The sequence below is a fragment of the Equus przewalskii genome, chromosome 1 (assembly GCF_037783145.1).
Source record: "Equus przewalskii isolate Varuska chromosome 1, EquPr2, whole genome shotgun sequence".
NCBI lineage: Eukaryota > Metazoa > Chordata > Mammalia > Perissodactyla > Equidae > Equus > Equus przewalskii.
In genome coordinates, this window is record NC_091831.1 from 93,092,576 (window position 1) to 93,106,985 (window position 14,410).

Here is a 14,410-nt window from a genome sequence, read left to right on the forward strand (position 1 = left end):
TGTGTAGTTTTAAATTCCATTTCTCTTATTGTGAGTGTGGTGCATTTTTTTCCCTATGCTTATGAGTCATTTGTGTTACCTTTACTGAGAACAATCCATTCATATCTTTTACCCTTAATTCTTTGGGGCGGTTATTTTCTTTATTGATTTTGTTTAGGAGTTCTTTACATTTAGAGAAAGTAAACATTTATCTGTGATATGAATTGTAAATATTTTCCCAGTTCGCCATTTGTCTTTTGATTTTATGATGGGATTTTTTTCCATGCAGACATTTAAATTTTTTAAAAAAATTGTTTTTAAAGATTGGCACCTGAGCTAACAAGTATTGCCAATCTTCTTTTTTGTTGTTTTTTTCTGCTTTTTCTCCCCAAATCCCCCTAGTACATAGTTGTATATTATTAGCTGTGGGTCCTTCCAGTTCTGGCATGTGGGATGCTGCCTCAACGTGGCTTGACGAGTTGTGCCATGTCCGTGCCCAGGATCTGAACTAGTGAAACCCTGGGCCACCAAAGCAGAGCGTGAGAACTTAACCACTCGACCACAGGGCCGGCCCCTAAATTTTTTATGTATCAAAATTTAATGTTTTTCAGGGGGCCAACCCTGTGGCCGAGTGGTTAAATTCGCATGCTCTGATCTGGTGGCCCAGGGTTTGGCTAGTTCAGATCCCGGGCATGGACATGGCACAACTCGTCAAGCCACGTTGAGGCGGCATCTCACATGCCACAACTGGAAGGACCTACAACTATGTGCTAGGGGGATTTGGGGAGAAAAAGCAGAAAAAAACAGCAAAAAAAGAAGATTGGCAAGAGTTGTTAGCTCAGGTGCCAATCTTTTTTAAAAAAATTAGTTTTTTAAATGACTTCTAGGTTTTTTGTTATGCTAAAGAGTCTTCTTCCCTTTGTTTCTTGTAATACTTTGTACCTTTATTTTTAGATTTAAGATCTTTGATCCATCAGGAGCTTATGCTAAAATAAAGTGTGCAGTGTAGATCTGACCACTGTTCTCGTTTTCCTAGCTAGTTGCCCCAACACTGTTGAAAAATCATCTTTTCTCCACTAATTTCAAATGCCACTTGTATTATATACTAAATTCCCACATTTGCTTATATTTTGAGACTGCCTATTCTCTTTTATTGATTTACGTGTCTGTTCATACACCAGAGCCACACTGTTTTAACTGATTATTGTAGCTTTATTTTACATTCTAAAATTCTGATACGGTTAATTCACTCTCATGCTTCTTTTCAGTGTTTTTTTCCAGGCTCTTCTTGCACGTTTATTTTTCCAGGTGAACTTTAAAATCAGCTTGTTAGTATCTTTTAAAAAAAATCCTGGCATTAATGGGTTTTATGCAGCTGAGTGATGTGATCAGACGTGTGTTTTAGGAAGATTACTCTGACTACAGTATAGAAACTAGGTTGGAGGAAACAAGATTAGAGACAGACCGATTACAAGGCTGTTGCAGTAATCCTGGGGAGAGTGGATAGACGGGAGATTGAGGATAGTGGTGGGTTTGAGAAATGTTTAGAAAGTTAGAGTGACTTGGTGATGTCTGGAATGGGGAGAGATCGGGGAGGAAGTGCTTAAGGATGACCCCAAGCTTCCTGGGCTAGGCACTTAGGTGATGCCATTCCTAGAGATGGGAAACACAGGAGACAGAGCTGGTTTGAGAGGAAGATGACAAATTCACTTCTAAACCTGTTGAGTTTGAAATGCCTGCGGGCAGTCCTAGAAGAATTGTCCAGTGGGCTGTTGAATATATAAATCTGAAGCTTTGGAGAGAGATCGGGGCTGGAGATACAGAGCTGTATGATGGAGCCCTGAAGAACCCCAGCGTTTAAAGAATGGTCAGGAAGCTCAGGAGTCCGCAAAGAAGACTGGAAAGAAACACCCAAAGAGGAAGGAGGAAAACCAGGAGAGCATGGAGTCACAGAAACCAGGAAAAAAACGTTTTCAAAACAGTGAATTATCAATAATTTCACATGCTTCTGAGAGGTCAAGTAACTTAAGAGCTGAAAAAGTCCAATTGGATTTAGTAACAAGAAAAGTTCATAGTTATCTTGGGGAGAGAAATTTCAGCGGAGTAGAGGGGTGGGTTGGGGGCTGAGGTGAATGGGAATTGAGGAAGTGGTAGAGGCAACGCCTTCATCATGAAGCCTGGCTGTGAAGAGGAGAAGAAGCACCGGGTGAAGAGGAGAAGAATGACGCATCGAGTTATTCTTCACCCCCGGCCCCCACCATGGGAGAAGCTTGGCTGTGGTTAAATGGAGCTGGGAGGGAGCCAAGAGAGGGCAAGAGGTTTGTGATCCTAGTCTTTGAGGACCAGGCAGTACTGAGATGGATATAAGGGCTTAGTAAAATTGGCCAGCATGAACTGTCTAGAAGAGAGTAATTCAGTTATAATGTTGATAGATGTTCTCTGACAGTTTCAACTTTTAATTTTGTTGAGTTTTCTAATATTTTGTTTGGCTATTTTTGTATTTAGAAAATTTGGAGAAAGAACTAAGAAATTGGAATCAGGTTTAGAAATTTAATTGGAGATTAAGTTAAAAAGCAAGGTACAGAACAGTGTGTTAGTATGCTACCATTTGTGTAAAAAAGGAGGAGCAGAAATAGTGTATATTCGTATTTGCTGTGCATGCATAATCAGTATTTGGAAGGAATCACGCAAGAAACTTAATGATCTGGTTACCCATTGGGAGGTAGGAACTGGGTAGAAGAACAAGAGTGGGAGGTTGCTTCTTCCCTGTCCATCTTTATAGTTTTTATTTAAGAACATAAATATATTACTTATTCAAGTAAGTTGATCTAAGCTAGTTGGTTCTCTTTAAAAGTAATGGTTCCAGCAGAACCTGAATTTCCTTAGTTGCTGAGGGCTGTAAGTGTCTGTGGTCTGTCTTTTCTTTCACATCTAAGAACCACTAAGAAGCAAGCTCTTTCTTTTTTTTTTTTAAGATTTTATTTTTCCTTTTTCTCCCAAAGCCCCCTGGTACATAGTTGCATATTTTTAGTTGTGGGTCCTTCTAGTTGGGGCATGTGGGACGCCACCTCAGCATGGCTTAATGAGCAGTGCCATGTCCGCGCCCAGGATTCGAACTGATGAAATACTGGGCCGCCTGCAGCGGAGCGCGCGAACTTAACCACTCGGCCACGGGCCGGCCCCGCAAACTCTTTCTTTATGCCTGTGAGGTGTGGATCTTTGCCTTTTCTCCATTCTTACTCACTGGAGACCAGCAGCCCTGGGGAAGTGGATAGTCCTGGATCTTGGTTCAGGAAAGAGGACTGCGACCTGGCCTGGTACATCCTGGCCCTATTAGCCACAGCTTGGCTGCCTGGGCTGTTAAGGATTCTGCACCTAGTTCCACCATAGGAGGGTGTGGTGGTACCCCACACCAACAAGCAATTCTCCTACAATTCAACTCAGTTCTGACACTATCTACCTGGAGATGGCATCAGATTACACAGGTTAAGGCTCAGTCCTACAAGACTGCCCCTAATACACACACACTTAGGACGCCAGTGGCAAGTCCAAAGGCTGGGTCCCCAGCTTACCTGCAACTTCTGTCTGACTTGGCTGCAAATCGGAGGTTCCTGTGACCTCCTCCCCCTTTGGATTCAGTTAATTTGCTGGAGCAGCTCACAGAACTCTGGGAAACGTTTGCTTATGTTTACCAGCTTATTATAAAAGGATATGATAAAGGATGCATAGGGCAAGGTATATGGGAAGGGATGAAGAGCTTTGATGCCCTCTGAGTGCAACACTCCCCAAATCTCCTCATGGTAACCAACCCAGAAGTTTGCTGAACTCCGTCCTTTTGGGATTTTGTGGAGGCTTCATTTCACAGGCATGACTGATGAAATTATTGGCCGTTGGCGATTGATTGAACTTCAGTTGCTTCCCGCTCCAGGGAGTAGGGGGATGGGGCGTAGCCAAGGTTCCAACCCTCTAATCTCAGGGTGGGTTCTCCTGACCACCAGCCCCCACCCTTAGGTGTGTTCTCAGTCACCTCATTAACATAAAAAAGACAGCTGTGTTGCTCTCATCACTTAGGAAATTCCCGAGGGTTTTAGAAGCTTTGTGCCAGAAACTGGGACAAATACCAAATAGATATTTCTTATTGTAAATCCCAGTGTTGCAGCTCTAAAGCTGGTTTATAGGCAAGGGAAAGGAGAAAGGGGGCAGTCATCATCCTGAAACAAGCAGAAGCCTCGCACCATCTCTCCCCTTCTTAGCTGCGGCACATCCCAGTGACAGTTAATCCTGTGATTATCAGTCTCTCCATTACTATTATAAATTATTCCCAGGAATTCCAAAACCTTTCCAAAAAATCTCAAAAATTTTCCCAAGAACAAACAAGCAAAATATGCAGAAAATGGGGGGAAAATTCTTTAGCATTTTTCAGTAAGTTTCATTGTGGCTTTAGAGCAAATGGCTGAATTACTGCATTGATTAAACATATTTCACTTTTAATCTCTGTCTCTATATTCCATGCTGATTGCACACCCCCACTGTGGAGCATCACATGACATGGAAAAATCACCTCAATACTTTGAAATCTCACAAAAATAACCAAATTCACACATGTTAACTTTACTTATCCATTTTTTAGGGTACCAGGTAAATTCCCCAAATTGAGGGATATACCTTGTTGGTTCTGTGTTGATGGTGCCTAATCTGAGTCAGCTGAACTATGTCATTCTTCTGGCGATTGAGGATGCTGGTTGATCACCACCATTCCCTTTCCTGGGTTCTTATTGGTGGGGAGCCAAGGGAGGACCAAATCATTAGCTTTATCACTGGCTGCTCAGTAGCTTCCAAGGCCCCACTGGGCTGGGCTGTGGGCTCAAAATGAAACATCCCTCCACCCTCCTTCCTCTTCCCAAAGTGAGGCCTCCTGAGCTTGCATAGGCAGAGCCAACCTGGCTTACCCCTCCGGTCACAGGCCGGAACTGGAGAAAGGTCCATCCTCCTTGTGAGGGACAGACCCTGCCCTAGTGTTGGGAACCCAAAAACAGTCAGCGCTGCCCCAGGCATGTAGCCCATTTACCCATCCAGAGGAGGGCTGCCTCAGCATGGCTCTCAGCAGCTCTGGTCTGAGCTCAAGGTTGGTTTTCCTTACCCTGCCTGTTGGCAGAGGTGGGCACCTGCAGATAAGAAGAAAAGGCTTCCTCCTTATGAGTTCTGCCAGTTTTTCTATTTGGTTGACAAAAGGAATTCCAAACCAACTTAACTCGGAGTCTCCAAATAATCAACCAGACTCATTTGCAGTTTTAACTCAAATTAAATGGAGATCCTGGTCACATGGACCTATTCTTCCACTTTTGGTAGCTTGGTTCCTCATGGAGAAGAATGAACTTAACAATGGTGAATTTTTAGAAACCTCTCATCTGGGCAGATTCCCCCAAGAGATTCTGTCAAGGACCTTTTACAGCTCAGCCTAAGGGAAAACAGACCAGAAGCATGCATGGCTGTATGAAAAAGGAGTGGCCTGCCTGGGAAAGTGGTGGGTTCCCATCTCCAGTGGGGTCTAGCAGAGAATGGATGGCCATTGGCAGGATGCTGCGTGGTTGGATTGACTGACCTGTAAGGGCGTTCCTAGCTCTTATGACTGTATGAATCCAGATAGAACAGGACACTGTGTGTGCCTCTTTGTGAGCAGACAGCCAGATGAGGAAAAGTACCCTCTGCTCTTTTAAATCAAAAACAGGATGTACTTTTTTTTTTTCTAACTCAAAATGCTTTATTTAGAATTGCCATGTGCTGTTATATCTAAGTATTCCAGACTATTTTATTCCCTCCAGAAACTTTTTCTCTTATGACAATTTTCTGGTTCCTTTGTGAAATTATACACTTATTTTGTCCTTTAAAGTCATGTGAAAAGAAGTATTTCAGTAATAATTTTTGCTGGCTTTATGGTAGATAACTTAGCCTTCATCTCTTTCTTTGTATGTCTATTGAAGTTGTTGGATTAAAGCTGAAAAAGTCACCCTTAATTTATTACAGTATCACAATTTTAATTTTAAAAAATTAAACTTTTTTTTGAAAATTTAAAATATACCCAAAAGTAAAGAATGGAATAATGAACCACCTTATACTCATCACCAGTTTCAATAAATTTTTCCAGTTGTATTAAGATATAATCGGCATATAACATTGTATTAGTTTAAGGTACACAACATAATGATTTGCTATATATATGTATTGTGAAATGGTCACCACAGTAAATTTAGTTAACATTGGTCACCTCAAATAGTTACAGATTTTTTACTTGTGATGACAACCTTTAAGATCTACTTCCCTAGCAACTTTCAAATATACCATAGAGTATTGTTAGCTATAGTTACCACGCTGTACATTACATTCTTAGAACTCATTTATCTTAAAACTGGAAGTTTTGTACTTTTTGACCACCTTCGCCCATTTTCTCTACCCCTCCATGGTTCAATAATTTTCAACATTTTGTCAGTTTTGTTTCATCTATCCCCTCTTCCTTTTCTTTTTTTAATTCCAAGTTATGTTATTGCCTGAGGGGGGCAGGTCGTGTCTCCACCGCAAGACATGCCAACAGTCGAGAGGCAAGGTGGTAGGAGAGGAGGGGTTCTAAGGTCAGTCATTATTTATTTTTTATTTTTGAAGATCGGCCACCTCAGAGGCTGGCCCGCTGGCACAGCGGTTAAGTGAGCACGTTCCGCTTCAGTGGCCTGGGGTTCGCCCGTTCGGATCCCGGGTGTGGACATGGCACCACTCATCAAGCCATGCTGTGATAGGCATCCCACATATAAAGTAGAGGAAGATGGGCACGGATGTTAGCTCAGGGCTAATCTTCCTCAAATAAAAAAGATTGGCCACCTCAGCATGGCCTGATGAGCGGTGCCATGTCTGCACCCAGGATCTGAACCAGTGAAACCCTGGGCCGCCGAAGCAGAGTACATGAACTTAACCACTCGGCCACGGGGCCGCCGCTTAGTCCGTATTTTTGTATTTCCTTTTAATTTGGTCTTTTCATAGGTATCAATAAAACAATTATGATGAGAGCTCTCTAAAAATTTTTTCCGATTTAGAAGTTTTTCCAATAAACTATCCTTTGCCTGGCCATATTGATGAGTAGGATCTTAATAGCGACTCAAATCAGTAAGCCTCTTACAGCTTAACCATGGACACAAGAGGTATCCCTGAAAGAGAGTGCAAAAGAAGCAGCCCTCACAACACCAGAAAGCTCTCTCCCGAAAACAGTCCAAGAAAGCAAAGGCTTCCACTGCACAGGCGGTAGTGCACTGACAAGCAACGGAGATTGAGACGACAAAGGCCCTTATGAAAGCGACTGGAACCCCTGTGACAAACTCACCCGAGAGCTGATGCAGCTGGACAGAGAGTGCTTCTTGGAACCCCAGTCTATTTGATTGACTGACAAAATGCACACCGGTACGTGTGTCCTCTGGATGCTGGAGACCAAAGAGGTCACAAAGCCAAGCTCTCAAGACATAGAGCAAGGCAAAAGAAACAATGCTCATCTTACATGCACATTAACAGCTTCAGTTAAGCCTTGGGTCTCTTGGAGCCAAATTATACCTAGGAGGGAGGTACCGCGGGGTTGGGATTGTGTGTGGTTTTACAGAGTACCTCGTTGCACGGACACTTTCTTGACATTGGTGGGGACCTGTGTCATCTACCCCATTCTGTGACTAACTCATCCTTTCATGGGAGTCTTCTTTAGGTGGCAAGTGCCCTAATGGCTCTTAACTGCTTGACCCATGCCCACCAAATTTGCAGCCTTTTTGGCTTCCAAGATGCCCTTAGCAACAGCTTTCACCTTGTGCCCATATTCCCAGACAATATGCTTATAGAGATACCTGCTTCTTGCCCTGTGGTTTTTCCTTTTTATGACAAGTGACACAAAAGACAGAACTAGGAAAAATAGTGACTATCTCTGGGAGGAAAAGGATCAGTAAACCCATGAATACTCAGTAGTTCGTACTACATACTTGTAGCTAAAAGTTGCCCAATTTGGGGAAATGCAGCCTAAGAGGCTATAGGTGGGGATCAAATTAGCGCTTTCCATTATTTCAGAATTTAGACACGACTGGTCAAAAGTGTATTTATGCTGCAGCTAGAACCAGATCGTGAAAATTTTCGGGCATCTATGAAACCAAGACCCTTGAATTAAGACCAAGCCAAGACTTTCTTCTAATGGCTAATGTAATTTCCCTGAGGCTGAGGCAGTTTGGTGGGATCCTTAGCCACAGACCAGAGTGCAACCTGTGTTTCTGTCCCACCATCTCTAACCACAAAATGGAGTGCAACCGCATTTTTTTGTCCCACTGTAGTTTTGGGACCCCCCAACCTGATGATTATCCAGCCAAGCCCTCAGGACACAAAACAAGTTTGGTAAGATTCTGCTGTTGTCTGTAAGCATTTACAGCTCCTGGAAGCTTTAGATAAAAAGGTGGAGCCATTGGCTCTTTAAGGATTTCTTTGTTTCTCCTTGAAAGCTCTAATGAAGCCCAAAGTGGCTACTGTAATTTTAAATTATCCTGGCTTATCCTGCCAGCCATTTACAGTTATCCCCATTTTAGGGGGCTTTTCCTAAGGTGGCTGCAACAAACAAGGTAATTTCTAAAGAGACTTTGTTACGATCACCAAGAAACGCAGTCCCCAAAAAGCCAATTTTAAGCTATTTACGAACTCAGACACAGAAAAACCAGACACCAGTGAACTAGTTTTCAGATTTAGGGTAGCAAGTCCTACAACTGTTCCCACTCCAAATGCAAGCCCAGATGGTCCTATTGGACCCCAGATGGCCCTGCTGTAAACGAAAGGACCCAAGATGGAGGCGAAGGAAGTTCACGGGCATCCCCAAGGTGACTTACTGTATTCCAGATGAGCCCATGGACTCGCCAGATGCAGCCATTTCTCTTCCTACCGCAGTCAGCATTAGGAGGCAGCCAGGGTCAGTACGGAAAAGCAGGAAGGGCAGTTCCCCAAGACAGAGAGAGCCTTGGCGGCCACTAGGGACTTACCCAACAGGTTGCCTGTCTGAGGTCGACTGTCCACGAAAAGGACTCAAGATCCCACCAGAGTTGCCAAATTTGCTACCACCCAAGAAGTGGGGGTCATCTGCTCACCACAAGACATGCCAGTAAGTCGGGAGGCAAGGTGGTAGGAGAGAAATGATTTTATTACAGCTTGCCAGCAAAAGGGAAGATGGTTTCTAAACTCAGTGAAATGTCTTACTACGTTTAATCACAGTGGTGTGTCCGGTGTGATTCAGAATTTCTTACCACCATTTCCTTTGGCAGGAAGAGGCAGGTGATGGGAAGAAGCTGGATCAGGTGCTTGGACTCCTTTCCTTCTTGACCTGAAGTGCCTGCCTGACCCTTCTGGCCTCCAAGGACACCTTTGGCCTTACTCTGTTGGCCAGTTGCTCTCCTCTTTAACCTGCCTGTAGGCCAGGCTCCTTCTGCCCTGTCACTGCTCAAATCTTAGCTCGAGAAAACCAGCTCTTCCCTTCTGCAGTTCCTTTCCATCATTCTGCCATCGCCATAAGAAGCAGTCAGCTTCTGGAAGAAATAAATGGGCAGACTCAGTTCACCCGGAACTAATCTCTCTGGTCACGGTCATATCCGTAGCAAAGTTAAAAGGGGAACTACACTTAACAGGAGGCCTCCCTCTCCACCAAACACGTCGCACCAGGCAGGAAGGTGGAGATAGGAACAGGCAGTTTAGAACTTCTACCTCTGTGGGGCTTGTGTGGCATTTTCTGGAAAGACAGCAATGTGGCTTTAGAGGCTTGGGGTCTACATTAACCCCTGCTGTGCCCATGCCCATCCCTGAGGATCTGAAGTTGAAATTCTTCATTTTATTATGGAAAATTTATGGAAAAATAGAAAGAATAGAGTAATAAGCTCCCATATAGCCATCACTAGTTTCAATAATCAGCATTGTGTCATTTAAACTTTTTGATCATGCATCCTAGTAGTAAAAAAGAGTTTTGTATCCCCAATCTGGGTATGTTTGTTTTGTTTATAAATTATATACACATATCACTACTGTTGTGTCATGTACACAAAAAATTGAAAGCTAAGTGGAAACAGAGCTCCTAAGGTCTTCTCTACACCCTGTACACATCCACTCTGCTTGGGAGCCCAATTATTTAGAAACATAATAATAACTCACCAAACATGTATTGGACATGTACTGTCGCAGACACTGTATGGTGCTGAGAGGGAAGATGCTAGGGGCAGGATGACAGATCTCATTGCTTATAGCCCGCTGGGTCAGTAGAGTGTCACACTGACCTGTCCAGCGAGAGCGTGTGTGAGCCCTACCTGGGACACTGACCTTGTCATCTGCCTCTTCCTGAACAGGAGCCCCCAGCATGAACCCTAGACCCCACACTCTAGGCATGTTTTATCCTTTGTTGTTATTTCTTATTTTGACAGGTTATTTCATCTAGCCCTCTGAGGTCATTTTGATTGCTTTGATTTTGTGTTTGGACCTTTGCTGCCTTAAAAAACAATTTTGTCTCTGTCATTTTTTACAGTGATCTTTTAGCTTAGTTTATCTTGCTGACTTTACTTCCCTCTTACCTTTCGTTTAAAAATAAGGATAGGAAGGGGCAACACAAGGGACACAGACATGATGACAGGCCAAGTCTCAGGTTGGAAGGTTAAGTGCCAGCACCTTCTCTGGTCTGCTTTGCTCTTCATGTCTTCTTTTCATCCTCACAGCAGGAATCATTTGGTCCTTTGGAGAAGATCACATCCCACATTCAGTTGATCAAAAAAAGGCATAGCCTCCATGTTAAAAAGAAACAAACAAAAAACACAACAAACTACACCTCCGGGTAATTCGGGGACTCTGAGGGTCAAACTACCCTGCCACACTGGACTAAGACTAGCCCTGAAGATAGTGCAATTCTGGTGGACTGTTGGGAGAACAGCCTTGCTTTCTTCCCAGAACAATTAGGAGCCCTAAAGGAGTTTTGTGAACTCGAGATTTGGCCCTCTGGCCTGTATGAGCACCAGCTCCTGCCCAGTTGTGACACCACAGAGGGTAAAGGAAGAGGTTGGGGAGCTGCATCAGGGAGGGCTGGCAGGGTGCTGGCAGGTCTGACCCTGCAGATTTGTAAAGTATTTTGAATTTTTCTTTAATTTTTTTTTCATGGTAGTAAAATAGAGTCTCTAACTAAGCTATGAAATCCTTTTTATTCTGCTCAGTTTACAAGGTAAAATTAAAACGGTCCATTTAACTCCAAGGCAGTGAATTAATAGCCTCTTCTCTGTTGTGGGCAGGTCTTTACAACTCCCTCCCCTCATCGTGAGAACCAAAGGAGGTGTGGCTGTGGCTGGAATGATCTCCAGCTGAGTTCCAAGAGAGGCACAGTTGTCCCTTTGTTAGACTTGCCCTTATTAAAAGAGGGGGCCTGTGATGTCTTCCATTAACTGTAGCCTGCATATAAATAAAAGGCCTACAGGCTCAAGGAAGCTGCCTTATTTCCTGTGCTAGTTAAATCTCCACTCTTCCCCAAGAGAAGTTTACCCAGTGCGAGGGGCCAAGTCTCTTATGCATATACCAAGAACTGAAGAGAATTGACCTCGATTAGGGGCAAGCTGGAGGTCCTGTAGAGCAAAATAGTGAGTGTAAGTGTGACCTCAGGGCCAAGCATTAACTCACCCTATCTAGTAACTTTCCCACCTGTTAAATTTCAACCAGTCACCTATCCCACCTAAGCTCTGTTGGGAATGGGGGAAACAGATGTGGACTCAGCTGTATAGAGGAATTTAGAGTGATTGAGGTGGCATCTTCATTCCGTAGGAGGAAGCATGATATGGTCAATAAATAGTCTTGGGACTTTTAGCTAACCATTTATAAAATAAGAAGTTAGACACCTACCTGGAATGAGACCGCTAGATCCACTAGCAAGTTGTAGATGTGCTGTTGATGCTACAAGATAGTCAGATATCTTAGCAGGGTTATTATCCTTTAATTGAATCTTAGATCTTCAGTAGATTTACAAGGACATAAAAAAATTTTATCTGGAAAATTTCTTAATATCTTCACTCTTTTCAGTATATGTCAGCAAAAATCCACTTACAATCTCAAAAATAACTGATTTTATGTAGGCTAATTAGTAAAGGAGGCAAAACGGCGAGGTGAAGAGAACACTAGATAAGGCTCGGGATGCTGAATTCAAGTTTTCAGGCTGCTGCTAGCTGTGTGACCTGCAGAGAAGTCACTTCATCTCTCTGGATCTTGGTTTCTCATCTCTAGAAGGAAAGGATGGAACTGGATTCCACTGAGGTCAGCAGTCCTTGGGCTTTTATTTGTATAGCTCACTCTGATAAGCCAGCAGCCCTTGGGCCCTTCTTTTGCTCATCCCCAGCTTATTCTCACCCACTGGGGGCTAGAAAATGAGGTGGCCCCATTGATTAGACTTGGGCGATGCATAATGGAGAATCCAATGGGCTCCATTCTGAGTGTTCTTCTCGAGAGTTCTTAGGTGTTTTTGTTGCTTAGAGACTTTCTCTGCTTCCTGGCTTGCTGCTGAGATGGGTGAAGTTGCCACATGAATGAATGACCCCTGGTTCAAGCTAGCACATTGTGTCATACCATAAAATAATGGTGACATCACACTCCAGTGCAATTCCTCCATACTGTCAAAGCTCCCTGCCAGTACCTTATTTCTAGTATTGACAGTGGTATTCCAGAAAAATATTTATTACTCTTAGAGGAGGTTTATTTTTTTTCTTGCTCTCTAGTCATCGTAATTTCTACAAATGAAGGTATTGAGAGTTGTCTTATGTAGAATTGCTTCCTTTGAGAATATCTATTAGGCACCTCTTTGTAAAGATGCTGATGTTCTGGTATTCTGGATCAAGACTTTTCAAAGAAACCATTTAAATGGTTAATCCTGGTCTTCTATATGTTTTTAAATACATTTTTAGAAACTTGGTAGAACTTCTTACATGTAAGAATGTACTTGGTCATCCTATTAGCATTTAGAAATCCATATTTCACTTGAAGGAATTTGCAAATTATATTTCTCCTGCTTTTAATAACATTGTTTCAAAATACAACCATAAGCTAGAATTGATTTTGTTGCAGAAGAAAAAAGTGTGGCTTGGTTGTTCACTAGTAAAGAATATACTGTAGCATATATACCTTTAATAATGATAATCTCCTTGAATTGACAATAAAAAACTCTCCAATTCTCAGACTTCAGCTCATTTCATGAGTAAACATGGGCTTAATAGGAATCTGCTTGTGGTTTATGAGTCATGTGAGAAAGATCTGGGGTTTCTAATTAACCACAAACTTAATGACGTGGCAGCAGTGTGGTACGTCTGCTAAAGGAGTTCATGCAAATATAGGTCACATTGATAGATCAGTAGTGTCTAATTAGAGGAAGTAATCTTTCTCCCAGGAAAGGAAAAAATCCAGCTGCAACTTTTCAGCCATCCATCCCAGGCTGCAGCTTTCACAGGTGACGGATGTGGGCAGCAGTTGGGTGCCTAGACATAAAGATGCCTGAATAAGATCGAGGTCCCTAGGGGGAGTGCTCTGTGAGTATGGAACTGTCTGCCATGAGCTCCAGACTTCTGCCTGGAAATCTGCAACTCTGCTTCTTTTGGAAGATTCACATGTCCTGTTTCATCTCAGAAAGAGTTCTGCCATCAGCATTAGCTGTGTCATCCCCACCCTGTCAGCCACTCTCAATATCTGCAAAACTGAACCAATTTGCCATCGACATGGAGATATTTTCAGAAGCCCTCAGGAACCAGCAGTCCTGCAAGATGAGGAGAGCCTGAGGTGGGAGCTCTCTGCAGGTGGAGATCTAGTTCCCAGAGGTACCTGAACCACTTTGGCTGTGCCTCCTCCCTGCCCCCCACACCTAACCACATAAACTAAGTAAGAATTGGCTGTAGCCATCTAGTTGCCAACTCAGGAATCACCCTTAGCCCCCCGCCCCCCACCATTGCGCTTCAGTGTTGAGGCGCATGGAACCTTGGTGTTCTGTGCTCCGTCCTCAGTCTGCCCTTTCTCAGATTTGGTGACTTAACGCCCAGAACGCACCTTTCACCTGCCTTGGGTTACCACTAAGTCATTTCTCCTCCTGCTCAGCCCCTGGCAATTAGGTCACAATGTGAAACAGAATTCGATAGCCCACCCTCTAGCAGAGGGTGCTGCTGAGCTTGCTGGTTGAGCCTCCTGGTGGTAACTCACTGCCAGGCTGCTGGTGCTGGCACCTCTGCAGTGTTCGGGCTGCACTGAGAGCACTGTCGTTGCCAGTGTGCCATTCCCATCTGCTTCCTAGTACCAGGGGCCCACATTAAGACCTGTGTTGGCCTAGGCCCTGAAGAGATAATGGACCTCCTATTCCTATATATATATATAAGTAAAGTAAATAAAA

The 14,410-nt window shown here is 43.5% G+C and overlaps 1 protein-coding gene and 1 long non-coding RNA gene across 3 annotated transcripts in view; one reads left to right on the forward strand and one right to left on the reverse strand.

Annotated features, from left to right (window-relative positions):
* Positions 1-14,410, forward strand: part of CRTC3 (CREB regulated transcription coactivator 3) — a 95,195-nt gene that overhangs the window by 36,087 nt on the left and 44,698 nt on the right. The window lies entirely within an intron of this gene.
* Positions 9,150-13,786, reverse strand: LOC139075315 (uncharacterized). Its single transcript, XR_011525577.1, has 3 exons — positions 11,893-13,786; positions 10,587-10,743; positions 9,150-9,557 (listed from the first exon to the last, which is right to left on the reverse strand). It is a non-coding gene; the product is annotated as an uncharacterized lncRNA (long non-coding RNA).